Source organism: Stegostoma tigrinum, chromosome 23 (assembly GCF_030684315.1).
Source record: "Stegostoma tigrinum isolate sSteTig4 chromosome 23, sSteTig4.hap1, whole genome shotgun sequence".
NCBI classification, from domain to species: Eukaryota; Metazoa; Chordata; class Chondrichthyes; order Orectolobiformes; family Stegostomatidae; genus Stegostoma; species Stegostoma tigrinum.
Window position 1 is genome coordinate 6,340,982 of NC_081376.1, and position 27,883 is coordinate 6,368,864.

Below are 27,883 nucleotides of genomic sequence, written 5' to 3' on the forward strand. Positions count from 1 at the left end.
TAAACAGCTGTAAAAGTGAAGTCAGCAAAGGTCAACCCATAGAAGGCCAGTGTTTATTATTTTCTCACTTACCTCCAAATTGCTTCCGTTTGTGCTCCCACCCACTATCCAATTGAGAAAAAGAAATTGTCAGGAGAGAAAGTGTTGCAGCAGTGACAACGCCCATGTAGCCCCGGTAACATTACCTTCTCCTTTAGCTTCAACAATTCGGTTTGGAGAGTGCTAAGCATCGGAGGAGGTGGCGATGCAGCCAGGGCTTTAGGTACACAATTTCACCTTCGCTACAGCCGTAGCCTTGAAGAGGCTCGAGTAGCATTTCAAATACCACTTTCTGACTTTTGAACATTCGCCCAAGACAGAGGGCTGATATCATTAGAACAAAGGGCTGCATTTTGGCTAAGTTTCAATTTCGGGGAGTTTCGTGGCAGCTTTTGAGACAGGTAGATTCTTGATCAGTCGGGGAGCCACGGGTCACGTGGGAAGGGCGGGAAAACGGACATGAGGAGCATCTGATCAGCTAAGATCCTAGTGAACAATGTAGCAGACTCGAGGGGCCAAATGGCCCACCCGGTTCCTGTTTCTCATGCAGATCTTCTGTGGCTAGTCTCACGGATTATGCATTGCATCGGTGTGGAGATACTCCTTTGGAACTTGCGGTAGGATACCATGGACAAGTTGGACCAAAGGGTCTGTTTTTGTGCTAGACAACTCTATAAATACTCTATTTGTGGGATGTGGGTGTCACTGGCAGGTCAGCATTTATTGGCCATCCCTAGTTGCCCTTGAGGTGGTGGTGGGGAGCTGCCTTTATAGAATCCCTACAGTGGGAAAACAGGCCTTTCAGCCCAACAAGTCCACACCGACGCATTCCCCCATTAACCCACCTAATCTACACCCCCCTGAACACTACGGGCAATTTAGCATGACCAATCCAGCTAGCCTGCACATCTTTGGACTGTGGGAGGAAACCGGAACACGCGGAGGAAACCCACGCAGACACAGGGAGAATGTGCAAACTCGATGCAGATAGTCACCCAAGGCTGGATTCGAACCTGGGTCCCTGGTGCTGTGAGGCTGCAGTGCTAACCACTGAGCCACCGTGCCTCCCTCAAATATCAATTAGCATGAGTGACAGTCATTTTTTTTCTATTCTAGATTATGTTTGGATACCAAAGCAAAATTCAAAATGATGAGAGTTCCAGACGCGATTACACACTAGAATCACATTAGGAAATTTGAATTTGTGTTTTTATTTTTGCAGGAGGAGGAATATAGGGAGAGTGAGCCAAGGTGCCTCTTTACCGATATTCAAACTGAAATAATTACAGGTATCTGTGGGGGTGTCTTAATCATCTAGTTTCATGATTCAGATTAATAGCTTAAATAGCTTTTAGTTTTCAGAATTAAGGGTGAAGAATTTAAAAAGTTTCCATAATGAAAAACTACACTGATGCACAAATAAGGTTGGGTTAATTACAGTTAATGTTATTCTTCGAATCCCTACAGTGTGGAAACAGGGCCTTCAGCCCAACAACTCCACACTAACCCTCAGAGCATCCCACCTGGACCCATCCCCCTATAACCATCTAACCCACACACCCCTGAACACTACGGGCAATTTAGCACGGCCAATCCACCTAACCTGCACATCTTTGGACTGTGGGAGGAAACCATAGCACCCAGAGGAAACCCACGCAGACACAGGGAGAATGTGCAAACTCCACACATACAGTCGCCCAAGGGTGGAATCAAACTTCTTGAACCCTGCAGTCCATGTGTTGTGGATTGACCACAATGTGCTAAGGGAGAGAATTCCAGGATTTTGACCCAGCAACAATTTATGGCGATAAATTTCAAAGTGAGGATGGAGAGCAGCTTGGCAGGGAAACTGTGCATAACAAAGTACATTTTATGGACTTCAGACTTCCATATTTAATACTGATCTATCATCACCTAAAACTACTGTACTACTTACATACAGATAACAGTGAGCACCATTAAGGTGACCAACATTTTAAAAACCATGATCAGAGATAATGGGAACTGCAGATGCTGGAGAATACAAGATAACAAAGTGTGAAGCTGGATGAACACAGCAGGCTAAGCAGCATCTCAGGAGCACAAAGGCTGACATTTCCGGCCCAGACCCTTCATTAGAGAGGGGGATGGGGAGAGGGTTCTGAAATGAATTGGGGGGGGGGGGGGGGGGGCGAAGAGAAGAGGCGGACCGAAGATGGATAGAGGAGAAGATAGGTGGAGGGGAGAGTATTAGGTGGGGAGGGGATTGGGGAGGACGGACAAGTCAAGGAGGCAGGATGAGGTTGGTAGGTGGGAAATGGAGGTGCGGCTTGAGGTGGGAGGAAGGGATAGGTGAGAGGAAGAACAGGTTAGGGAGGCGAGGATGAGCTGGGCTGGTTTTGTGATTCGGTGGGGGAAGAGGGGGGCGGATTTTGAAGCTTGTGAAGTCCACATTGATACCATTGGGCTGCAGGGTTCCCAAGTGGAATGAGTTGCTGTTCCTGCAACCTTTGGGTGGCATCATTGAGGCACTGCAGGAGGCCCATGACGGACATGTGGTCTAAGGAATGGGGCGGGGGGGGGGGGAGAAGAGTTAAAATGGTTCGCGACTGGGAGGTGCAGTTGTTTATGCGAACCGAGCAGAGGTGTTCTGCAAAGCGGTCCCCAAGCCTCCGCTTGGTTTCCCCAATGTAGAGGAAGGAAGTCACACCAGGTACAGACGATACAGTATATTATATTGGCAGATGTGCAGGTGAACATCTTAATATGGAAAGTCATCTTGGGGCCTGGAATGGGGTTGAGGGAGGTGGTGTGTGGGCAAGCGTAGCACTTCCTGCGGTTGCAGGGGAAGGTGCCGGGTGTGGTGGGGTTGGAGGGGAGTGTGGAGCTGACAAGGGAGTCACGGAGAGAGTGGTCTTTCTGGAAGGCAGACAAGGGTGGGGATGGAAAAATGTCTTGGGTGGTGGGGTCGGATTGTAGATGGCGGAAGTGTCGGAGGATGATGCGTTGTATCTGGAGGTTGGTGGGGCATCACTCACACCCTGCCCCCGCAATAACTGCCCTAAGAGAATGCCCCTCGTCCCCACACACCACCCCACCAACCTCCAGATACAACGCATCATCCTCCGACACTTCCGCCATCTACAATCCGACCCCACCACCCAAGACATTTTTCCATCCCCACCCTTGTCTGCCTTCCAGAAAGGCCACTCTCTCCGTGACTCCCTTGTCAGCTCCACACTCCCCTCCAACCCCACCACACCCGGCACCTTCCCCTACAACCGCAGGAAGTGCTACACTTGCCCCCACACCTCCTCCCTCACCCCCATCCCAGGCCCCAGGATGGCCTTCCATATCAAACAGATGTTCACCTGCACATCTGCCAATGTGGTATACTGTATCCATTGTACCCGGTGTGGCTTCCTCTACATTGGGGAAACCAAGCGGAGGCTTGGGGACCGCTTTGCAGAACACCTCCGCTCGGTTCGCAATAAACAACTGCACCTCCCAGTCGTGAGCCATTTTAACTCCCCCTCCCATTCCTTAGACATGTCCATTATGGGCCTCGTGCAGTGCCACAATGATGCCACCCGAAGGTTGCAGGAACAGCAACTCATATTCCACTTGGGAACCCTGCAGCCCAATGGTATCAATGTGGACTTCACAGGCTTCAAAATCCCCCCCTCCACCACTGCATCCCAAAACCAGCCCAGCTCGTCCCATCCCCCCACTGCATCACAATACCAGCCCAGCTCATCCCCACCTCCCTAACTTGTTCTTCCTCTCACCTATTCCCTCCTCCCAGTTCAAGCCACACCTCCATTTCCCACCTGCCAACCTCATCCCACCTCCTTGACCTGTCCGTCCTCCCCAGACTGACCTATCCCCTCCCCACCTATGTTCTCCTCTCCACCTATCTTCTCCTCTATCCATCTTCGGTCCGCCTCCCCCTCTCTTTGTTTATTTCAGAACCCTCTTCCCATCCCCTTCTCTGAAGAAGGGTCTAGTCCCGAAACGTCAGCTTTTGTGCTCCTGAGATGCTGGTTGGCCTGCTGCGTTCATCCAGTTTCACACTTTGTTATTTTAAAAACCATTGTTAGGCCATTATCACCAGACTACCGGGAATGACAGTGCCAACAATGTTTGTAGTGAGAGTTGCTACCAGTAATGCTGCATTGTCCTGCCTTGCTGTGATAATAGTTTGCTTCCTTAAGTGATTATATTTTACACAGGTTCTAGAAAATTATTGGTGACAACACACTTTTTAAACTGAGATATTAAACATACCATAAACAAAAAGGTGTTTTTCTTTACTAATCCTTTGGGGATTAAATGTAGCGTGGGAATGAGGTTACAGGCAGGACTCGAACTGAAGTTTAACAGCCAGAGATTCACTGGCGTTCTCAGCTACTATTTAAATACAGACTTCTGGATTGCAGACACATGATTCCAAATAGTGATTGAAACAAACAGTTTAATTGAAGGCAGCTTTTTTTGCATTAGACACATATGAGAGCTGTTCTAACTGTTTGCGCTTGCACATTTTGGAAAGGCAAGTCAGGGCAGGACTTAATGTTAAGGTCCTGGGGAGCATTGCCAACCAAAGAAATCTTAGGGTGCAGGTTCACAGTTCCTTGAAAGTGGAGTCATAGGTAGACAGGGTGGTGAAGGTGGTGTTTGGTGCACTTGCCTTTATTGCCCAGAGCGTGGAGAGGTCATGTTGCGGTTGTACAGGACATTGATTAGAGATAGCAAGCATTGGTTCAGCCACTTTTAGAATACTGCATTGAGTTCTGGTCTGAGATAACAAAGTGTAGAGCTGGATGAACACATCAGGCCAAGCAGCCTCTTGGGAGCACAAAGCTGACGTTTCGGGCCTAGACCCTTCATCTCATGAAGGGTCTAGGCCCGAAAGGTCAGCTTTTGTGCTCCTAAGATGCTGCTTGGCCTGCAGTGTTCACCCAGCTCTACACTTTGTTATCTCAGATTCTCCAGCAACTACAGTTCCCATTATTTCTCTCAGTTCTGGTCTCCCTCTTATGGGCAAGATATTGTTAAACTTGAAAAGGTGTAGAAAAGATTTACAAGGATGTTGCCAGGTTGGAAGGTGAACCCTGTGGGGAGATGCCAAATAGGCTGGGGCTGTTTTCCCTGGAGGGTCGGAGCCTGAGGGGTGGCCTTATAAAGGGTTATGTGGTCATGAGGAGCATGGATAAGGTGAATAGATGAGGTCTTTTCTCTATGGTAGGGGAGTCCAAAACAACAGGGCATAGCTTTAAAGTGAGAGGAGAAAGATTTAAAAGAGATGTAAGAGGCAACTTTTTCACACAGAGGGTGGTGCACGTATGGAACGAGCTGCCAGAGGAAGTGGTGGAGGCTGGTACAATTACAACATTTAAGACATCTGGATGGGTATATGTATGGGAAGGGTTTAAGAGGGATATGGGCCAAATGCTGGAAAATGTGACTAGATTAATTTAGGGTATATGGTCAGCACGGAGGAGTTGAACCAAAAGTGTCTGTTTCTGTCTTATACAACTCTGACTCATCTAGTTTGGGAACAATTACATACTGAGTCTTGGAGACTGTCTCTGACTCCAAATATAGTGACCAATTACATGATATTAATTCTATAAATTTATATAATTGAGTTTAGCCCAATTAACCCAAGGAGGAACTTACGTCGGATCTAATTCTGGGAACGGTCTGGTGAAGAACAGCAGGTTTCAATGCGAGAGTATCTGGACAATAGTGATCAACTACAGGGTCGGTACAAACCAGCGAGAAGAGAGGACGAAAATAAAATTCAAAAAAGGGGGAGAAACATTAAGCTGAAAGCAAGCCACTTTTAGGTGATTATGCATAATTGAATTAGAAATACATAACTGAGCAAAAGGGGGAAAAAAAAAATCTATGAAGCAGCATGCAAGTCTTTTCAGAAGACAGCTGGGATACAAAGGAAGCTTATTTCCACGAGAAACTGAAACACCCAAAATTAGAGATCTGTGAATTACTGAGAAAACACAAATCAAAACAAAACTGAAAAACAAAATAAGTTCAGAGTTGGGCAGACAGAATGTAAAGAAATTCAAAAATGTTGCAAGCAGCGAGGGTACAAGGTACTTTAAAACAAAAACACAAAAAGTAAGGGGAATAGTGTAACTCCACAGAGCCAAAATTCAGCATCTTACTGAAGGAGGAAAGCACATCATTCAACACCATGCATCTGAATTCTACGTTACTAGTGAGTTAGTGTTTAAGCTGCAGAAGATATGATAAAGGGAAAGCAGGTAGAGATGGACAGGAAAAATAAGGGAAAATAGGTTTACATCATCCAAAACTGACCAGCCAGGAGGCCTAGTATGTACGGTTGTAATATTGAGATTGTGTTACTGGACTAATAATGCAGAAATCCAAATGAATTAATGATTGGACGCACGAATTCAAATCCTAGCTGGGGAATTTTAATTAATTAAATAAAACAGGTATAAAATCTCACAAATGATGAGCACGAAACTGTTGTTATAAAAGCACATGGTGCATGAATGGCTTTTAGACACGATGGTTCAGTGGTTGGCACTGCTGCTTCACAGCGCCAGGGACCTGGGTTCAGGGACCGTCTACATGGAGTTTGCACATTCTCCCCGTGTCTGCAAGGGCTTCCTCCGGGTGGTCCAGTTTCCTGCCATAATCCAAAGATGGGCAGGTTAGGTGGATTGGCCGTGCTAAATTGCCTGTCGTGTTCAGGGATATGTAGCTTAGGTGGGTTAAAAGGGGATGGTTCTGGATGGGATGCTCCTCGAGTCAGTGTGGACTTGTTGAGCCAAAGAGCCTGTTTCCACACTGTAGGGATTCTACATAAAAAAGACAGCTGTCCCACAGACTTATCCAGCAACATCTTTACTTACAGAATCACTTATTAAAATGTTCCAGACTCCTCAGTCACCACCTCTACATTCCCACTGGCAGGACAATGCCACCAGGGCTGGCATCATAATGGTATACCCATCCGGACAAATTCTCCAACACTGATTCCAGACTCTGAAATATTGTGGCACCAAGTCAAAGAGGAGCAAAGAAGCCTCCTGCTGATTACCACCAATTACCCTGCCACGGCTAATGGAAGAGTGCTGCTCTGTGCTGGATGCCACCCGGTAGAAGCCAGGGAGACGCAAGGGCACAGATTGAACTATGGAGGAGGGATCTAAACATTAATTGCTAACAATGTCTCTGTAACACCACTCAGAAGCATTACTGCTAACAGATATTGGAATTGGCCAGCTCAAACAGACAGATTGGGTCTGCAAGCAACAGGAAAAGATGGGCTTAATCTCATTCTGAGCAATCTACCATTCTTATCGAAAAAAAACTGCTCATGTCGCTGGCTAGGCTGGGATTTACTGCTCATGCATAATTTCCCCAGATGGCACTTTAAGAGTTAACCACATTGCTGTGGATCTGGAGTTACATGTAGACCAGACTGGGTAAAGGAGGCAGATTTCCTTCCTTGAACATCTGGCATTAGTGAATCATATTAGGTTTTCACAACCACCAACAATGGTGACATGGTCATCTTTTTAATGAATTCAAATATCACCATCTGTTATAGTAGGATTTGAACAGTGTCACCAGAACATTAGTCCGTCTCTGTGGATTACAAAATCTAGGGACAATATCAGCAGGGCACCATCTCCCCTGTTGAAATGTTACATGGCAATGACAACATTAGCAGCAGTCACCTCCCACATCTCTTTGGAGGCAAAGTCCAGCCTTCACAGAGAGGGAAGCTATTAATGTGCGTCGTTAGTGTGTTAAAGGGAATAAATTCACAAAACGTTTAACAGTTCAGAACTGGGCATCAATGAGGTTGCATTTGCCCCCAATTTATAACTTCTTGGCTCAGTGGGTGTTTCACTCTGCCATTAACAAGCCAAGGATGAAACCCAATTCACAGAAGACTACAAGAGTGAATGTGCCTGGAACAGCACCAGATGTACTTAAAAAGTGAAATGTCAACGTGGTGAAGATTTAAAAAAAAGGACTGAAAGTACGCTAAACAGCAGACACGACGTGGTAGAAGACAAAAGATAAACACTTCTCAGTCCTGTTACATTAAGTCATGATTGGTGGAAGACAGTTAAACAACCAAGGACAGGTACGCAATTTTTTAAAAACATTTTATATTTGAAACTAATGGCATATGGGTGTTTGTCTATTTCTGGGAATAGGTTTGATCCTTAACTACGTCTGTCTTTCTGGAACTATGATTTGAAACTGTGCTCTTGGAGTGTTAATGGAAGCTTATCTGTATTATGGGGTTTTATGACTACAGAGAGAAAATATCCAAAGAGAGACATTATTTCTAAATTCAAAAGCAGGCTAAGTCAAGATTGAAAAATATTGGGGCAATTTGAAGGAGATGCGACTGAAACCAATTACAACATAAATTTCTCCTGTGTGGAGAATATTCAGATCTGTTAAGGAAATAAGTTTCCTCAGTGAAATAGGTAATCTATGAAGTGTCCAGTCTAGGAATGCTGGTTAGCAACTTGCATTGGTTATTCAAAGCTGTGCAATTCTAAGATCTCAGTTATGTGACAATTCAAAGAAAAGGCCTTACAGCTCACAGGACTAGAATGAAAAGCAGTTATGTTAAACTACAGATTTGTTTGGAAAGGGAAACTTTCTGGATTACTTGTAAAGTGATGTGGCTGGGAAATAGATTGGACTTTGTTTGATGTGTTTTGAAATCTTAACGTACATTCTGTTTGCCCTATCTTTTCCTGATTTCTTATATGGAATAAATTTTTGTCTTATTGTTAAAACCAACTTTGCAGCCTTGTGTTCTTATATTTCAGTGAAAGATCAAGTTAAATGAAAATAAAACCAAAATATGATCCATCAAACCAGATATCCTTCTGATCCAATAGTAATATCAACGGGGATCACAAAATAAACAAGAGGAAACAGTTCCACAAAGATCCACATCCTCAACAGTAGGGTAAGTCCTGCAACGCCTGTGCATACAACAAGGCTGAGAAGTGCCAAATGGTATTCCATCTCAAACCAAGATTCCAGGACAATACATAACAATTCAATATTAAGGAATTATATTGTTGAGAAAGGACGTTGTGTTGGAACTGTATGTTTTGCATTCATCAGGACTATTAAGAAATACTTACGTAACTTGGAAATACATTGAGGGAACAGCAATGTCACCAAGTCAAAATCTTGGAATTCTAACGTCATGGTGGATCTACCTGCACCAAGTGAACCACTGTGGTTCAAGGAGCCAGCTCATCATCAACTTCTCAAGGGCAAAGATGGATGGTCAATAAATGTGGCCAAGCCAGCAGAGCTCACCATCCAGATGATGAAACAAAAGTGGTCTGACATGCAAAGGAAGCTGCCTTGTATGATAACACAGTAGGGCCTAATGGCCTCTTTCTACACAGCTGGGATTCTGTGAAAATCTAGCAACTCCAACTGAAATGATCAGAATTTTCAAATATGAAGCAATGATGTCGGGGTAATGCTTTTTGGACTCAATCCCCAGTCCCGGGTTAATATTCTGTGATCTCGGGTTCAAATGCTACCAAAGATGGTGAAATTTGAATTCTATCAAATCTGGAATTAACAACTTAGTGGTAATTGGTGTCAATTGTCATAAAAACACATCTGGTTCACTACTACCCTTTTGAGATGGAAATCTACCATCCTAACATGGTCTTGACTACCTGTAACTCCAGACCCACAACAATAGGCCTGACTCATAACCAACTTCTGAAATATCCTACTCCAGGTCTAATGGTTGCTGGATCAAGTGTGGAGCAGCCTCCCTCCGGGAGGGAGGATCCATTGTCAAAGGCCACGTAACAGCTAGTGCAGGTCTTTCCAAGGTACAAATGGATCTTGGAAATGGGCCCTGTAACCAGGACAGAACGACCATAGGCAAGCGCCAGGAACCCCAGCTCAATCCCACTCTCAGGCAATAGTCTGTGTGGAGTTTGCACGTTCTCCCCATGTCTGCATGGGTTTCCTCCTGGTGCTCCAGTTTCCTCCCACAGTCCAAAGATGTGCAGGCTAGTTCTACTGGCCATGCTAAATTGTCCATAGTGTCCAGAGATGTGCTGGCTAGGTGAATGAGACATGGGGAATGCAGAGTTATGGGTTTGGGTGGGATGCTCTTCGGAGGATCAGTGCAGACTCAATGGACTCTCTCAATGCAAGAACTGCCAATTCTTACAGCTTCCACACTAAGAAAACCTGCTGCACAGGGTGTAAATAACTTCCTTTTTTTTTCCGTAATGGGTGGACTTCAGCATTCAAGGGTTACTGGAGAGTATCACCACCTCAGCCCATGGGTTCAACCCCTGCAACTGATGATCAATGACCAGACATTCATTTCTTGTTTTAACATTAAAAATAGGCTGAGGTGCCTGGACCGTACGGAGGCTGTTAGCAATCTTTTTTGTTTACGTTTTATAGTGCATTGCAAAAGTTCATGTAATATTGATTAGAATTCAAAAGTGAGTCAGAAATCAATAGTGATTAGACCCCATTAGACATTCTTACTTTATGAAGACATTGGATTTTGCTGTGATTGAACTGCATTTTGAACTCCAGCATTAACTACACTTCCAAGCGTGAAATTGCCAGTGAATTTGTTTTGTTATCCGTTTTGTAGGATGTATACATTCACAGCAAGACCAGCATTAACTGCCCGTCCCTAAATACCCTCAAGGTGGTTGTGGTGAGCTGCCTTCTTGAATTGTTGCAGTTACACCCACAGCCTTGTTAGACAGGGAATTTCAGGAGTTTGACTCAGCGACTGAAGGAATGCCAATATAGTTCCAATATGCCCGTGCTTGTCATTGTAATGTAACAGAATAGCTTCCTACAGTGGCATGCAAGGCATTTAAGCCACTGGGGATCTGCTACTGAGGTTATTTAAAGTGTAGACTGTCACAAGAGCCTGGATTTGTATAGTTGGAACAGTGCATCTAAATTTCACCAACTTTTGTAATGTCATGTCAGATAACTGGCCTGTCACTGTTTCTTTTGGTTGTTGCTCTGTCAGAGTAAACAGCATTTGGAATCTTCAAAACTGAAACAAAAAACTGAAATATTACTAATATATGGTTCAGTTTAACAAATCACTCACGACCTACCACGCCCCGGCCCCCACAACAAACTGAACCTTGAAATAGCCCAAAAAACAAGTTGGACCAAAGGGTCTGTTTTCATGAGGTACAACTGTGTAACTTTAATCATCTTTTTGGAACTCCTTCAATCAGATCATCGCACATCACAACATTTGGCACTGTAACTCAGATTTTGCCTTTTCTTGGTGACAATAGAATAACAATTTATAGCTTTGCACAGTCCAAGACTCTATCTTAAAGAGCTTGCAAAGCATCAAGACTAGACACCAACATTACTCCTTCCTTGCCAAAACACAAGTAATCTTTACATTGCTGAAAAGAGATGGTCGCTGAAACTTTTCACCGTGCACTCATCAGACCAAAACACATGAATGCAAAATTCCAAGCATTCACAATAAATTATATTACAGTGGAAACATGCCGATAGGTCCGCAAGTTGACCATGAACTGCAAAAGCATTGGAGAAACAGAGAAACCAATGTGAAACTGTAGGCCCCACAGCCTCCTGGGTAATTCAAATGAGACATAAAGCTCGACAATGTTAACTTTGTTTGCATATTCCAAGTCCCAGTTTATGCATGTATACAATTTCTAGTATGAGTGAGCCCTGTTATGAGGTTGCGTGATTATCTTAATTCAATTATTCATACAGCTACTCATGCACCCAGGATTGGCAATTATATCCTTATTTTACAGTTCAGTCATATCACCCTCCAGAAAGTACATGGTCAGATACAATTTGATTCCTACACAAGATTTTTTTTCCCTCTCATTGACCATTCTTCTGTAGTAGATTTAAAAACTTATATATTTTGGGATTTCTCCACCCAAGGTGCTATCCTTTAAAGAGTCCATTGTAGGAAAAGGGAATGACTCTATATTTGCTCTGAAAAAGCAAAAAGCTGTTGAAAACACACTAAGTACTAGTTTTAAAAACAAAAACAAAAAACAGGATCTATTTGATTAAGGGGTCAAATTTCATCAATACTTCTTCATTCTTCCTAAAATCAAACATAACCTGCATATCAGCTATAACAAGGTGTCGAGCTGGATGAACACAACAGGCCAAGCAGCAGAGGAGCAGGAAGGCTGGTGTTTCGGGCCGAGACCCTTCTTCAGAAAAGAAAGGGTCTAGGCCCGAAACATCAGCCTCCCTGCTCCTCTGATGCTGCTTGGCCTGCTGTGTTCATCCAGCTGTACACCTTGTTATCTCAGATTCTCCAGCACCTGCAGCTCCTGCTATCTCTGCATATCAGCTGTTTGGTCTTCACAACAAACAGAAATATCGATATCAAAGAAAGGTGCGTAAATGGCCCAGGAGATTCTCTCTCTCCCCCCCCCCCCCCACCCCAATTGCTTTACAACTGTATGGAATTGTTGTTTTTGTTTGGGAATATTCAGTTGGGAGAGAATTTGATATGCAAAACCCAGCAAACCACAAAAGAACAAAGAAAATTACATTACAGGAACAGGCCCTTCAGCCCTCCAGGCATGCACCGACATGCTGCCCGTCACAACTAAAACCCCCACTCCCTTCCAGGGACAATATCCCTCTAATCCCATCTATTCGTGTATTTGTCAAGACACCCTTTAGAAGTCACTATAGTATCTGCTTCCACTATCTCACCTGGCAGCGAGTTCCAGGAACCCACCACCCTCTGTTTAAAAAAAAACTTGCCTCGGACATCCAGATTAAATTCAAATCACAAATCGATTTCCAGGAATTAGATTTCATTTCAAAAGTTGCGTTCAGGATGCTACCCCCACTTTCACAAACTTTTATGGAGGAGTGTGTAGAAACAAGCTTGCTAGCAAGTCACCTTGGTATCTTGGAATGGCTTCACTCATCAAGTCACGAGGGTTAGCATAATCATGATAGATTATAGACTATCAACTTTTGATTCATATCATCCAATGTTTACTAGCTAGATCTTTCATGGACCAAAATGGTCAGAAAGGATAAAACACTGACTTACAAATGGCTACAGTAAGTGACCTGACCACAGGCCAATGCAGGTACTAGTCTGAACTGAAATCTGTATTTCTAATGTAGAATGGACAGCTGTAGAATCCTTACAGTGTAGAAGTGAGTCGTCCTACCCAGACCCAATCATCCACCCAGCCGGCACACCCCTGAACACTAGACACAATTCAGCACGGCCAATCCACCTAGGCTGCACATCTTTATACTGTGGGAGGAAACCCTCGCAGACATGAGGAGAACGTGCAAACTCCACACAGACAGACAGTCACCCGAGGGTGGACTTGAACTCCGAAACCAGGCGCTGTGAGGCAGCAATGCTAACAAATCATCATGATATCTTGGGGGAAAAAAGCTGACAGAAGAGCTGCTTCTGACTTGAAACTTCAACTTTCCTGCTCCTCTGATGCTGCCTGGCCTGCTGCGTTCCTCCAGCTCCACATTGTTATTTCTGCTTAATTTGTATCTTTGTGAGAAGCTCATATGGAGGCGGGGGGGGGGGGTGGGATTTACAATTATCTAACTTGGAGACAATAAAGCTCAATATGGGAATACAAATGAGCCATATTTCAAGCAGTTTCTTTGGCAGAGTAGAGGAGATGGATTTGTGACTGGGAGTGGAAAAAGGTTTCTCTCTCATGCTCCACAAAGCCTAAGTCGAAGTACCTGCTGATAGTACGTACAGGAGAGAAATATCCTAACCACAAGAAACTGAAAAAAAATACACAACGCACATATTTGTTATTACCACAGGATAGACCCAGCGTGCGTTTACAAAGTAGTGAGCATTTACACTTCAATGCACCCTCCTATACCCGTATTAATTAGCTCAAACTGAGGTGGTAATACTATGCAGACTGTACACAGCCAAGTAAAAGATATGAATAGGAGTACGGGGTAAACATGAAATTCACTAAGGCTCTTTAGACTGCACCTTTCAAACCCAGTTCTATCTGGAAGGACAAGATCAACAGATAGAGGACACTGCCTCCTGCAAGATTAAAACCCAATGCCTCAAGAAGACTAGGCAGATTTTAAACTGCATGTTTTTATATCTTTGTTTTTGCACTGAATGCTAGCTCCTTTTAAACTTTATGCCTGTCTGTGTGTTTGATGCGGACTATTAACAATTCTTCGGATGATCAAGTAATAAAATTACTCTGGAATGGTAACAGGGATACAGCAGCATTGGTGGGTAACAAGATGGAAAACAAACCTACGAAGGATCCACGTCAAGTCTGAGTGTTTCCGAGGCACATAACTATCTTTATTAATTTCATTGTTAACTGTTTCTTCGAGGAACTATAAGTATTCATGCTAACTGTCGTGAAAGGTCAATTCTGCAAATGATCCGATGGATAAATAGATGTTCTAATGCAGTAATGAGGCATAGAAACCAAGAAGCTACCACTTTGTCAATCTTTGCAAAGTCACCTGGAATATCAATTTAAGCGATGAATTTGTTACAGAATCCTGTTAATTACAGGTCGGAGAGAACAACCAGCATTTTGTTGCCGGATTTTGATCGGGGATTACGCTACAGTGCAAATGCCTGTTGAAAACAACATTGGATGGAGTTGTGGTGTATTCCAATCAATTAACAATCTATAAAGGTTAACTGAAGCTTGTAAATGCAAGGGCAGACTAATGAGCATTATTTGTTGGGATGCACTGTTGGCAAAATTCATCTGGGGAAAAAAAAAAGTGACCTTAGATAGATTAACTTTTTAGACTTCCAACAGGTTCAGTGATTCAGGTTTACCAGGATGATGGCTGCCAATAACACACTGGAGGTTACCATTGACCAAGAATATAAACTGGATGGGTCCTATAAATATTGTGGCTACAGCAGCAGGTCAGGGGCTGGGAATCCTGTGGTGAGCAACTCAGCTCCTGACTCCCCAAAGCCTGTCCACCATCTACAAGGCACAAGTCAGGAGTGTGCTGGAATACTCCTCACTTGCTTAGATGAGTGTAGCTCCAACAATACTCAAGAAACTTGACACCATCTAGGTCAAAGCAGTCCGCTTGACTCATCCCCACAAGCCTCCAAAACCAGGAGTACCAGGACCCGATGGTTCAAGCACAAACATATACTGCATCAAATCACCAATGCTTTTTTCAAACCAGCTAACCCCCACCATTTAGATGCAGAAGGCCAACATACACATGGAAGCATCAACAATTTCAAGATCCCCTCCAAGCCACATACCACCCTGACTTGAAACTACAATCATTATCCCCTCCTGGGTGAAAGTCCTGGAACTCCTTAATAGCACTGTGGGTGTCCATATCCTACAGGAACTGCAGAGGGTCAAAATAGTCATCGAACACCACGTTAAGGCAGTATAGGATCTGCAAAAATAAAGTCAGCCTTGGCAGAGAGATACCCACATCCTGTGAATTAAAGAGTGAGTACCCTGTTCTTGAAAGCAATCCAATAATTCCTCAACTCGCTCTCCTGTTACAATAAAGGTTTGTTAAGGGTGGGAATGAATCATGCAATAATCCCGGGATATGTCATTACACCCACTGCATCATCCCAGGAAGAAAATCAAAACATCCACAACTGTTAGACTCTGAAAATCTCCCAAACCATCACATGTTCCACGTGAAATTGATATTACTAAACTACTAAGAAAGCAATAACCTGCACTTATACAGAACCTTTCATTTCCTTCACACACTCCAAACTACTTTACATCCAATTAATCACATCTAAGGTGTGATCGCTCATTATGCAGGAAAATAGCCCCTAGCTTACTATCAGGTTACAACTAAAATGGTTCTGTAGTATTATCAACACAATTTTGTGCATATGTTTGTTCAAATATATTGTAGCGTTCAGGTCAAAAAGGACATTAAAATAACAGGGATAATATCATATGATAATCAAGTGCAACATAGAATTCCATTTGCAACCAGTGTGTTTACAGAACAGCAAGATTTTACACTTTAATCTACCCTACTACACCCATATTAATTAGCTCAAACTGAGATGATAGTGGTGCGCAGCCAGTACACAGCCAAGTAAAAGATGTGTAATGGGGTTATACAAGGTAAACGACGTTCACCTATGCTCTTTCAACAGTACCTTTCAAATCCACTTCTAACTGGAGGGACAAACACAACAGGCACATGGGAACACCACCTCCTGAAAAAGTTGTTTTCGCAGCCTCTCACCATCCCAACTTGGTAATATATCTCCGTTCCTTACTGTCGCTGCGTCATTCCCTCCCTAATGCCATCATAGGTCTACTTGCACCAGATGGAGTGGGTCAAGGCTGCAACTGATCAGGTCAAGAAGGCACAACACAGCACCTTCCTCAGGATGCTAAGGAAACTCAGCACGTACTGCACTGCACACCAAACAAAAAAAACTTTTCATTGTACCTAGGTACACATGACAATAATAAATCAAACCAAACCTTCTCCAGGGCAATTAAGAATGGGCAATGAATGCTGGCCCAGCCAACAATCCCCACATCTCCTGAATGGATTTAAAAATGGTGAATGAATAGGACTAGTGATTTTGTTAAATGTGAAGAATATCCTGTGAAAAATCCAACTGAATTCGACATTTGTGGCATAGGCTGTGATTTGCTGCCCCATATTAAATCTGGCATAATGGTCCAGGAGGTGGTAAAATAACAGCATGGTGTTAGATCCAATTGGTAACATACTATTTCTCAACTTTAAAATAAACGTTTAATTGGATCTATGCTGTTTTGTTGCCAAAACCTAACATTTGTTCCTCAAGCTGACTGACATATAAAAGGTGTTGGTGGCAAACTGCCTTCTTGTCCATTAGTGTGGAGTTAGTGTGACTATACGTACACCCACATTGCTTTGGGATAGAGCTGAAAGACCCAGTGATGAAGATTTTCCCATGCATTTGTTTCTATTGTCCTTCCAAGTGGTAGAGATTGCAGGTTTGGAAGACGTTGTCAGAGGAACTGTCATTGCGAATGCACGTCAGCTGGGAGATGGAGTGCCAAGTAGGTAGACCATTTCTCCTAGATGAGTTTGAGCTCCTTCAGTGTTGTTGGAGCTGCCTTCATCAGTCAAGTGGTCAGCATTCCATCACACTCTTGATCTTCTGCCTCAAAGAGGAGCGGGCACTGTTTTTGTTGGTGGTTTCAGTGGTGATGGTGAGTGGACGAAACAAAACAGGTGGCAAATCACTTACTACAGACTTCACCTTGCTCCTGTAGCCACAGTATATATATATATATATATGGTTGGCCCAGTTCACTTTCTGCTCAATGCTAACCTCAGGATGTTGATGGTGGGGGATTCAATGATAGTAATGCACGTGTGTGTAAAAGTGGCAATTAATAGGTGTGCATGAACGTTAGTCCTCACTTATCAACCCAAGCTTGGATGCTGCCCAGATCTTGCTGCTTTCCCACATGGGCATATTATCTAACAAGTTATTAACGTTACTCAACATTGTTTAAATCACTTCTAACTTTAATGTCAGAGCAGAGATCATTGAATTAGCACTGAAAGACAGATGCACCTCAAGCACCATTCTGAGGAACTCCTTCAGGGACCAAAATGATTGCCTTCCAACCATAGCTACCCTCCTCTGTACCAGGTATGACTCCAACCAGAGAAGAACTGTTCCTCCTGATTCACTGAGTATAGTTTTGTTAGAGCTCTTGGATACCGCATATGTATAAGCATTGCCTTGATGTCAAGAGCAGTAATTGATGGAATTGATTATGGCCTGCTTTGTGCACAATTCCTCATGTAGACAGGTAGAGGCCAGTATTCTGGACATACTGGACCAGCCTGGTTAAGAGCACATCTAGTCTGGAGCATAAGTCTTCAATACTATTGCCACAGTGTTGCTAGGACATGTAGCCTTTGCAGCATCCTACACCTTCAACAGTTTCTTGATATCACGAGGAGAGAACCGAATTGCCTGAAGACTGGCATCTGTGATGCCGGGAACCTCATGAGAAAGCGGAGCTGGACCATCCATTTGACAGCTTTGGCGAAGGTGGCTGCAAATTCTTCAACCTTGTCTTCTGGATTGATGCCCTGGGCACCCCAATTGTTAAAAATAAGAAAGTTGTTAATGCTGCTGGGCAATGCATAATGCAAAACGCTGCATTTGTTCAACATAATTAGTACTAAAGGGCCAAAGTTTATTTTAAGAAAGGACGTTTGGAAGATGTGGGAAAGAATGTTAATTGATCGATATTCACATTAGCACTTCTAACAGGGTGTTTACTGCTATTGAATGGTGCACACACGTCAAGAAAGCACTTTTGTTTTGCAGTGTTCAATTTTAAGTATGTGCCATTCTGTTCCTTAAAACAGCACATATTACATTACATTGCACTAAAACAATTTGCTGCAGCTCAAAAATTGAAGATGACTACTTTGATCAATTGGGTCAATGGACTGAGGAGTAGCAGATGGAGTTCACTTTGCATTTTGGTAAAAGAAACAAGGGCAGGACTTATACTACTAATGCTAGGGCCTTGGATAGTGCTTATAAAACAGAAGGACTTAGGGGTTCAGGTACATAGTTCTTTGAAGTTTGCATCACATATAGACAGGATGGTTAACAAGGCATTTAGCACGCTTGCCTTCATTGCTCGCATCCTTTGAGTGCAGGAGTTGGGAAGTCATGGTGAAGATGTACAGGACATTGGTGAGGCTTCTCCTGGAGGACTGTGTCCCGTTCCGCTTACCCTGTTATAGGAAGGATATTAAGCTGGAGAGGGTTCAGAAGAGATTCACAGGGATGTTGCCAGGTCTGGAAGGTTGGAGTCATAAAGAAAGGCTGGACAGACCAGGACTTTTTCACTGGAGCACAGAAGGTTAAGAGATATATTGGCATATCTTTAAAAAGGTGAAAGGAGGGAAATTTTAAAAGACATGGGCAACTTTTTTTTTTGAAAACACAGAAGGTGGTTCACGCATGGAATGAATTTCCTGAGGAAGTGGTGAGTCGGATACAATTACAACATTTAAAAGATATCTAGTAAGGACATGTATAGGGAAGGTTTGGAGGGATCTGGGCCAGGAGCAGGCAGTTGGGGCTAGCTTAGTTTGGGATTATGTTCGGCATGGACTGGTTGGCCTGGAAGGGTCTGATTTCATGCTGTATGACTCGAAGTGACCCCTGCACCCAGCACATCCCGACCTCCACTTCCTGTTATTAAGGATCTCGGCTTTGAAATGCATGAGGAATCAATAAACGAACTACTTACAGAAGGCACAAGATGGTTGGCGTAACACTAGGGATGTGCAGCAACAAACACTACATCAAGAACAACATGAAAACAAGTTTCCAAGAAAGGAACAAGGCAGGAGCTGAATATCCAAGACACAGCACAACTCTCTAAACTGAAACAGGTACCATTCCTCTTGCAGTCACGTGTACAGAGACACACGAAATAAGAATCCCTGGAGAAAAAAAACAGGAATTGGTGAACAACATTGTGGCTGACAGATCGGAGAAAGGAACATAAAACTGGGCTAGTTTCAATGTATAAATACAGCCCTTCGAAGCTGCTGAGCTGATGGATGGAGGAATTCATTAGCAACGGCAATAGTGCTCTCAATTCGACAGGTTTTTAAATATTTAAACCCTTTAAATAGCCTGCTCCTGATTCCTTCTCCTAAAGAAATTGGCTTGCACTGAGATTGGCAGCGCCTCTGCTCCAGGTGCGGAATGTTTTTCAGTTTGGGTAGCTTGTCCAATATCTCACCCCTTATGCACGAGGGGGTGGGGTGGAGAATAAAGAAAATAAGCTTGGTTCGGCCGGTCTGAAAACGTGTAATCCAGCCTGCAAAACCCTGCACCGTGTCATCTGCAGTCTACGGCTGGAGCCACAACATTAGTGAAGAATGTTAAAAATGCTTCCCACGATCTTGTTGGGGAGATTAGTAGCAAAATCTCTGCTGGCTAGTTGCACCCAAGAGTAAAGAGCCTACAGAGTCACTACGCATTTTGCCAACCTGGCATTCAAAGGAGTGTCAGCCCATATCCCGAGAGCGTCGCAAGCAAAGGAGATTTTTCTTTAATTATCTGTTGGAAGCTCACAAAAAAAAACATGTGGGACGTGAAATTTTGGTTGTATGTGCACAGTGGCTCCCTAACCTGTTGAGCATTTCCAACACTTTCCACTCTTGCTTCAGATTCTCAGCAGCTGTAGTGTTTTGTTTTCCTGTAGCCCTATTTCTGGGGCCAGTTTCTAACCTCAGGTTATAAATATCCGACATCTGTCATATTAGTAAACAATGTAAAAATGGACACCTCAAACTGGACATCTTTTGGCCCACTTGGATTCAATACCCTTCTTCCTTCTGTACTTTGAGATGTGTTTATTCTAGACCCAAAGCCACTTAATCGAAGGCGAAGCTCCATATTTTTCAATAATATTTGCTTTTGAATGTTGACGTTAGATATTGAGTTTCCACCAGGCTGAACCTCAATTGCCTATTACTGTGAGCTTCTATTCATCAGAGGCTTGCAGTTCACCAATCTTTTACCCCAGGGAGAGAAGTAAACTCAACTTCTTGCACTTCAGTAGTAGAACATACTTCACAGCTAGTGCTATGATAATGCTACAGAAGCTTTCCTAATGCAGCTGAGTAAAAGGAAATCATTTTCACTACGCAACATTAAGATAAACATTACGTCTACGTCTGAGCGAATATCTGAAAAGTCTAAGTTCACCATCTATAGAGTTCCACGAGGAAGCGAATCAGGAGGCAGAAATTTACAACCAGAGAAATAAAAAGACAACATCAGTGTTCAGCACAACCCTGTAACCGGTGGCAATCCTGCATCTAAGATAATGGGAACTGCAGATGTTGGAGAATTCCAAGATAATAAAATGTGAGGCTGGATGAACACAGCAGGCCAAGCAGCATCTCAGGAGCACAAAAGCCAACGTTTCGGGCCTAGACCCTTCATCAGAGAGAGGGATGGGGAGAGGGAACTGGAATAAATAGGGAGAGAGGAGGAGGTGGACCGAAGATGGAGAGTAAAGAAGATAGGTGGAGAGAGTATAGGTGGGGAGGTAGGGAGGGGATAGGTCAGTCGAGGGAAGACGGACAGGTCAAGGAGGTGGGATGAGGTTAGTAGGTAGATGGGGGTGCGGCTTGGGGTGGGAGGAAGGGATGGGTGAGAGGAAGAACTGGTTAGGGAGGCAGAGACAGGTTGGACTGGTTTTGGGATGCAGTGGGTGGAGGGGGGGGTGGCGGGGAGAGCTGGGCTGGTTGTGTGGTACAGTGGGGGGAGGGGACGAACTGGGCTGGTTTAGGGATGCAGCAGGGGAAGGGGAGATCGAGAACGCCCTTGACCGCGTCTCCCGTATTTCCTGCAACACATCCCTCACACCCCGCCCCCGCCACAACCGCCCCAAGAGGATCCCCCTCGTTCTCACACACCACCCCACCAACCTCCGGATACAACACATCATCCTCCAACACTTCCGCCATTTACAATCTGACCCCACCACCCAAGACATTTTTCCATCCCCACCCCTGTCTGCTTTCCAGAGAAACCACTCTCTCCATGACTCCCTTGTTCGCACCACACTGCCCTCCAACCCCACCACACCCGGCACCTTCCCCTGCAACTGCAGGAAATGCTACACTTGTCCCCACACCTCCTCCCTCACCCCTATCCCAGGCCCCAAGATGACATTCCACATTAAGCAGAGGTTCACCTGCACATCTGCCAATGTGATATACTGCATCCACTGTACCCGGTGCGGCTTCCTCTACATTGGGGAAACCAAGCGGAGGCTTGGGGACCGCTTTGCAGAACACCTCCGCTCAGTTCGCAACAAACAACTGCACCTCCCAGTCGCAAACCATTTCCACTCCCCCTCCCATTCTCTAGATGGCATGTCCATCATGGGCCTCCTGCACTGCCACAATGATGCCACCCAAAGGTTGCAGGAACAGCAACTCATATTCCGCCTGGGAACCCTGCAGCCATATGGTATCAATGTGGACTTCACCAGTTTCAAAATCTCCCCTTCCCCTCCTGCATCCCTAAACCAGCCCAGTTCGTCCCCTCCCCCCACTGCACCACACAACCAGCCCAGCTCTTCCCCCCCACCAACTGCATCCCAAAACCAGTCCAACCTGTCTCTGCCTCCCTAACCGGTTCTTCCTCTCACCCATCCCTTCCTCCCACCCCAAGCCGCACCCCCATCTACCTACTAACCTCATCCCACCTCCTTGACCTGTCCGTCTTCCCTCGACTGACCTATCCCCTCCCTACCGCCCCACCTATACTCTCTCCACCTATCTTCTTTACTCTCCATCTTCAGTCCACCTCCCCCTCTCTCCCTATTTATTCCAGTTCCCTCTCCCCATCCCCCTCTCTGATGAAGGGTCTAGGCCCGAAACGTCAGCTTTTGTGCTCCTGAGATGCTGCTTGGCCTGCTGTGTTCCTCCAGCCTCACATTTTATTATCTTGCAATCTGCATTTCATCCCCGTAAGTAAACTATACCTGAACATAACACACACATTGTACAGCCACTGATAAAGCCATCTTTTTTAAAATATGCACCCTCCTGCTGACCCTTCAGAATCAGGGCTACAGGAAAACAAAGTTTTTACATGGCTTAAAAACTTGGCTCCAAATGTGATTGCTTTCACGCCAAAGAGATACAAACGGACAGCATTTGCAGTTAGTTTTTTTTGCATGGACCAGATTTTTTACTTACGTTATCAGAGGGACTGCGTAGCCTCATTGAAGAATTCCGCTTGTGTTCTGCAGCCTGGCTGAATGGTGCTCCTGTTCAGCTCATATTTCTCTTCAAATTACTGCTCAGGCCCCATTCCAAACTGATGAGGAGATGAGTTGACTTTATTGTTAGACCACTTCCAGGCAGGAATCTGGTCTATCAAGTACACCCGACTGTCAAATCCAACCTTGGACGCAGAAAACTTGTTTAATCAAGTTTCACCTGAAGGTTAATCGACGCTGGTTAAACAGAAATCACATTTAACCCAGTCAACTGTCTCGGTTTCACAGCCGTGACTCAGTGCCTGGAAATTCTCAAATTCACAGCAAGACCTGCAGCAGGCTGGCCATCAGATATGGTTATGTTTCATTCCAGCGACTCTTCGCAATTCACAGTAACGTTTCCAAACCAAAGCCCCAGCTCTGCGTCAGCTTCCAACAGGACGTCATTCAAAAACCAGCAGGCAAATGAGAAGAACGGAACTTCATGCATAAAAATCTCAAGTTTCTACCAATCTCCTAAATGCGCGCTCTTGCCTCCTGTCACTGACAGATGGGATAACCTCCCGGCCTCCCCGAGCTATCAAATTATGTCTATGTTAGTCATTACCCAAGAAGGCTTCTCGGAATGAATACCTTGCCACCTTAAGAACAAGAAATACACTGCACATACCAGGATTGCATCTCAGGTGAAGCAGGGGGAAAAAAAAACTTACAAAAGGGATCAGTTTCAAGAGAGACCAGATCAGTTCCAGAACACAGGAATTAATGTGGCACCAAATGGCTGCAATACCAATAAAATCAGCCTGTTAGAAAGTCTGGATTTTGCACACAATTTTAGATTGACTGCTGATTACCATAATATCTCATTTCTGGGAAAAATAATCCAGAAACGGACTCCAATCTAACACTGGGTTGCTAATTAGAAGCAAGCTCTGTAGAGTAGCAAATGTGATATGCTCACACCAAGCGTGGAATGCTTTGGTTTATCAGACAGAAGCACGTTACAGGATGGCTGTAATAGGGTTTTGGACATGGCACCGAAGGTCCTGCTAAAGCTGGTGTTCCATTATAACCACTGCCAATTGTCCTAAAAACCCATCTGGTTCCACAATACTCTTTCGGGAAGGAAATCTGCTATCCTTACCTGGTCTGGTTTCCTTGTGACTTCATACTTCAAAACTGAAAGGAAAGCCCCCTCCACACTGCCCAAACGAAACACCTCCCCCGCCCGCCCCCCAGGAGGACGGGGACAGCACGGAGCTACAGATGGAGCGAGCTTAGCTCTTTTTAACCAGCCCTTGATGAAGCACCGGAATAAAGTACAAATTAGTGGCTGACCGAAACTTGTATAAGGAAGTGGAAATACACAAAATTGAAATATCATCTGGCTGATGACATGTCCCGGCCCCCCACTAATCTCTAAAGGCTTCAACCATGCTGGTGAATACCACGCGCTCCCATGTGAAAGTGCTGTAACTTAAGTGGTTATTTTGGCCTGGTTTCTTTGGAGCGAGATAGAGAGAGAGATTGAAGAAGAGGCGGTGAGCTGCCTTCTGAGGATCACTTGGGAGGCCCTGGAGTTTTCAATAAACAGCCTGAATGGGTACGGCCAGCTCTCAGGGATCCGGGTTTTTCAGGTTTTAATTTAAGCAGAAGCTACTGGAGTCTAGCAGCCTCAGTGAATGTCTCCCGGCTGCTACTCTGAATTTTCTCTCGATGTTGTTCTCCCCTCCTGGACTGATGAAGGGTCTAGGCCCGAAACGTCAGCTTTTGTGCTCCTGAGATGCTGCTTGGCCTGCTGTGTTCATCCAGCCTCACATTTTATTATCTTGGAATCTCCAGCATCTGCAGTTCCCATTATCTCTGCAGTTGAGAATCTGTGTCTGAATTTTCCTTTTTTTTGCCAAGGGGTTTGTTTCTAAGATGTTCTTAAGTCGGAACAGTTAATTTGTAAAAGGTACTGCATCTATTATTCTGTGAAGTTTGCAACAAAGTTGTTAATCGAAAATTCCTATTTCTCTGGTTGTGTTTCTAACTACATTTAAACAGCGTTTTGCTTACATATGTCGAGTTGTTTGACCAGTTGCATCGCATCGGGAACAGGTACTTCATACTTGCCATTAAAAGATAAGAGTTAGGGGCTGGGCTACCTTAAAATGTTTTGAGGGCGGCTGGTCTGGGCCGTAATATGCTACAGGAACACCCGAGGGCTGACATTCAGGGACAATATGCCCCTTCAAGGCCCGCTGCCCAGCCTTACTGCCTGCTCCTCCCCACATGGGGTGCCTGGAGATCAGGAGCATGGAACGGAAGTGCAACCAAAACTTGAGGAACAGCCCCTTCAAATACCTAAGCTATGGACTGCTAACAAAAACACAGCATGCAACTGCAGACCTACAGCTACATGCCGACTCTGAAGTGCCCTCTGGGCAATCAGGGATGAAGTAAAACATTTTGGATGAGACAGCAACACTTTTCTCATGAGCAAATATAAGAGACTTTCCCAAGACTCAGATTAAAAATGACAACTCCGATTAGGAAAATAGTGAAAACAATACACAGGCTTTCAAAACAAAACAACCAAACTCACAAACCAGGATCTCAGTCTACTATTCCTGTAACAGCATTCTTTTTGGATGATTATTCCACGGTAAGCATCTATATAAAATCGATAAATGGCACATTCCCAGATATGCAACTCAGAAGGATGACGAGGATATTGGCATTTGTAACCGAGTAGCTGAGCTATTCGAACCATAAAGTCCAAAATTTGATTACAAATTACAGCAAAGTTGTCTGCTCTCTGCTGGGCCACATTAGCTGAACCCAGAGATGGGATAGCCCACCAGGGTTTCACTGACTGGAAACTATGTACATGTGGATCGCAGCGGGCAGAGCTGGCTACAATGCCCCTCCTCTGTCAAACAGTCTACCAACACTCACAGGGCTCAACAGGAAATATTGCTATCTGGCATGAAGCAAGCAGAAGTTAAAGCAGCAAGAGGCAAGCAGTTTACAAAAAGGAGAAAAACAGACTAGCAAAGGGAAAAATTGTTTGTCGTGCTGTGATTAGACTCTACACCAGCAATTACAGATCCAAACTGTTTAACTCTGTGCTAACAGCATAGCAATACAAAAACAGACAGATTTCCAACTCAGGACAGGGTTAAATCAGTCCATCATGTCCATTTCAGCCAAGAAACATTATGTTTAACTCCATTTTCTAGCTCATGATGCACAGGCTGGCGAACCAAAACTAAGTGCTCAGCCAAGAGCATTTTTATAAAATGTAAAGTGTGTTCCTGTCTCTACCATCTTTTCAATGCAATCAATTCCAGACTTCCATCACCCTCTGACTTCTGACCCTGTATTTTATCTTTCTGCAAATCACTTTAACCCCGAGTATCCCAGTTGTCGACCTCCCAGTTAAATGGAATGGGTCTTTCCAATCTACTTCACTCCTCCGTCCCCTCAAGCTTATATACCACAATCAAATCTTCACCCAGCTTCAGCTGTTCCAAACAGCCCCTTACAACTTAAAATACAAACACAACATTGGTGGGACTAGAAGTCTGGAATAAAAACAGAGTTCAGGAAATACTCAGACAGAAGGAACTGCAGATGCTGGAGAATCCAAGATAACAAGGTGTAGAGGGGTCTAGGCCCGAAACGTCAGGTTTCCTGCTCGGTCACACAAAAATCTGAGGACAGAGAAACAGAACACTACCAGGCTTTTCCTTGGGCAGAATACAACATTAAATTTTGATTTTCTCCCCACAGGCACTAGCCCTGTTGAGCTTTTCCAGCCGACCCAATATTTTCATTTGTTAAAGCTCTCCATTCCTGACAACATCCTAAATCTCCTCTGTACTCATTCTAGCATGGTTACATTTTGCCCCATAACGCAACCAGAATAAAAAAAATCTCAGGCTAAAAGAAAACTAGGCTTAAATCCTACCTGGTCAGTCCCAGTGGTGTAATTGGTCATACTGTCAATGGAAAGGTCATGACCACCCAGGAGCAAAGCATTTAGTATTTAGGGCTCTAGCAGGTGCAGCGGTAACGTCCCTGCCTCTTGGCAGGGCACACAGGTTCAAGCCCTAAATCACTCATGCAGTGAGTAATAATATCTATGAATGTGTTGATTAGAAAATATCCTTAAATCCGATTTAGGGGTCCTCTTGTTGCACAGTGGTAATGTCCCTACCCCAGAACCAGAAGGCTCACCTGCTCCAGAGGTACGCAATAACAACATCCCTGAACAGGTTGATTTGAAAATATCCTTAAATCCTTCCTGCATTGGGGGTTCTTGCGGTGCAGTGACAGCATCCTTACCTCTAAGCCAGGAGGCCCAGGTTCAAGTCTAATCTGTCACAAAAGTGTCATAACATCCCTGAACAGGTTGATTAAAATAATTCGTGCCACCCCTTGCCTCTTTGAACAGCAGTTATTTGTTAATTTAGCTACGCAAGGAGTACAGTGTCTGACTCCAGATTTAAAGATTTGCACACAATCCTATCACAGTCGGTCCAGAGTTTTCACAGCAGATTCTGATTTTGTGTCAGACAAAAGTTGATGGGAGCATTCCAAAATTGTACACAGAGACACTTATTGGCACAGGTTGAGTAGAGTCAGGAGATGGTCGTGTTTCAGATTGTAAATAAATCTATCCCAAGTACAGACTAGCTTCAAACTTTTAATTCACCAACTGGTTATCAGAAGTATAAACCATCTAACCCAGCCTACTGATAGCTTCCTGTAGTCTGCACTAGTCTTCCTCAATATTAATCAGATGTCAATGACCACATTGTTGGAAAGCAATCCTAAATCATTCACTTAATCTCAGGTCATTGATATACAGGGAGCCCAGCAAGTCGGTAGCCCTGAGCCCTGCAAGATCCCACTAGAAAGAGCCTTCCAGTCACAAAGTGGAAGCCAATGAGTCATTGCAAAGTGCAAATTGTAAATTGTAAAAGAAAACTGGC

General features: G+C 44.3%; 1 protein-coding gene across 6 annotated transcripts in view; it reads right to left on the bottom strand.

Annotated features, from left to right (window-relative positions):
• The window catches only part of rhbdf1a (rhomboid 5 homolog 1a (Drosophila)), a 320,599-nt gene that overhangs the window by 168,872 nt on the left and 123,844 nt on the right, over positions 1 to 27,883 (bottom strand). Inside the window, exon 1 of one of the 6 annotated variants that reach the window (XM_059653894.1) lies at positions 24,043 to 24,069. The exons of 4 other annotated variants lie outside the window; for them this stretch is intronic. The gene's annotated coding sequence lies outside the window, so the exon portion shown is untranslated. Of the gene's footprint in view, positions 1 to 22,875; positions 22,896 to 24,042; positions 24,070 to 27,883 lie in introns of those variants that run through there. One more of the 6 variants, XM_059653895.1, reaches the window with a different exon arrangement.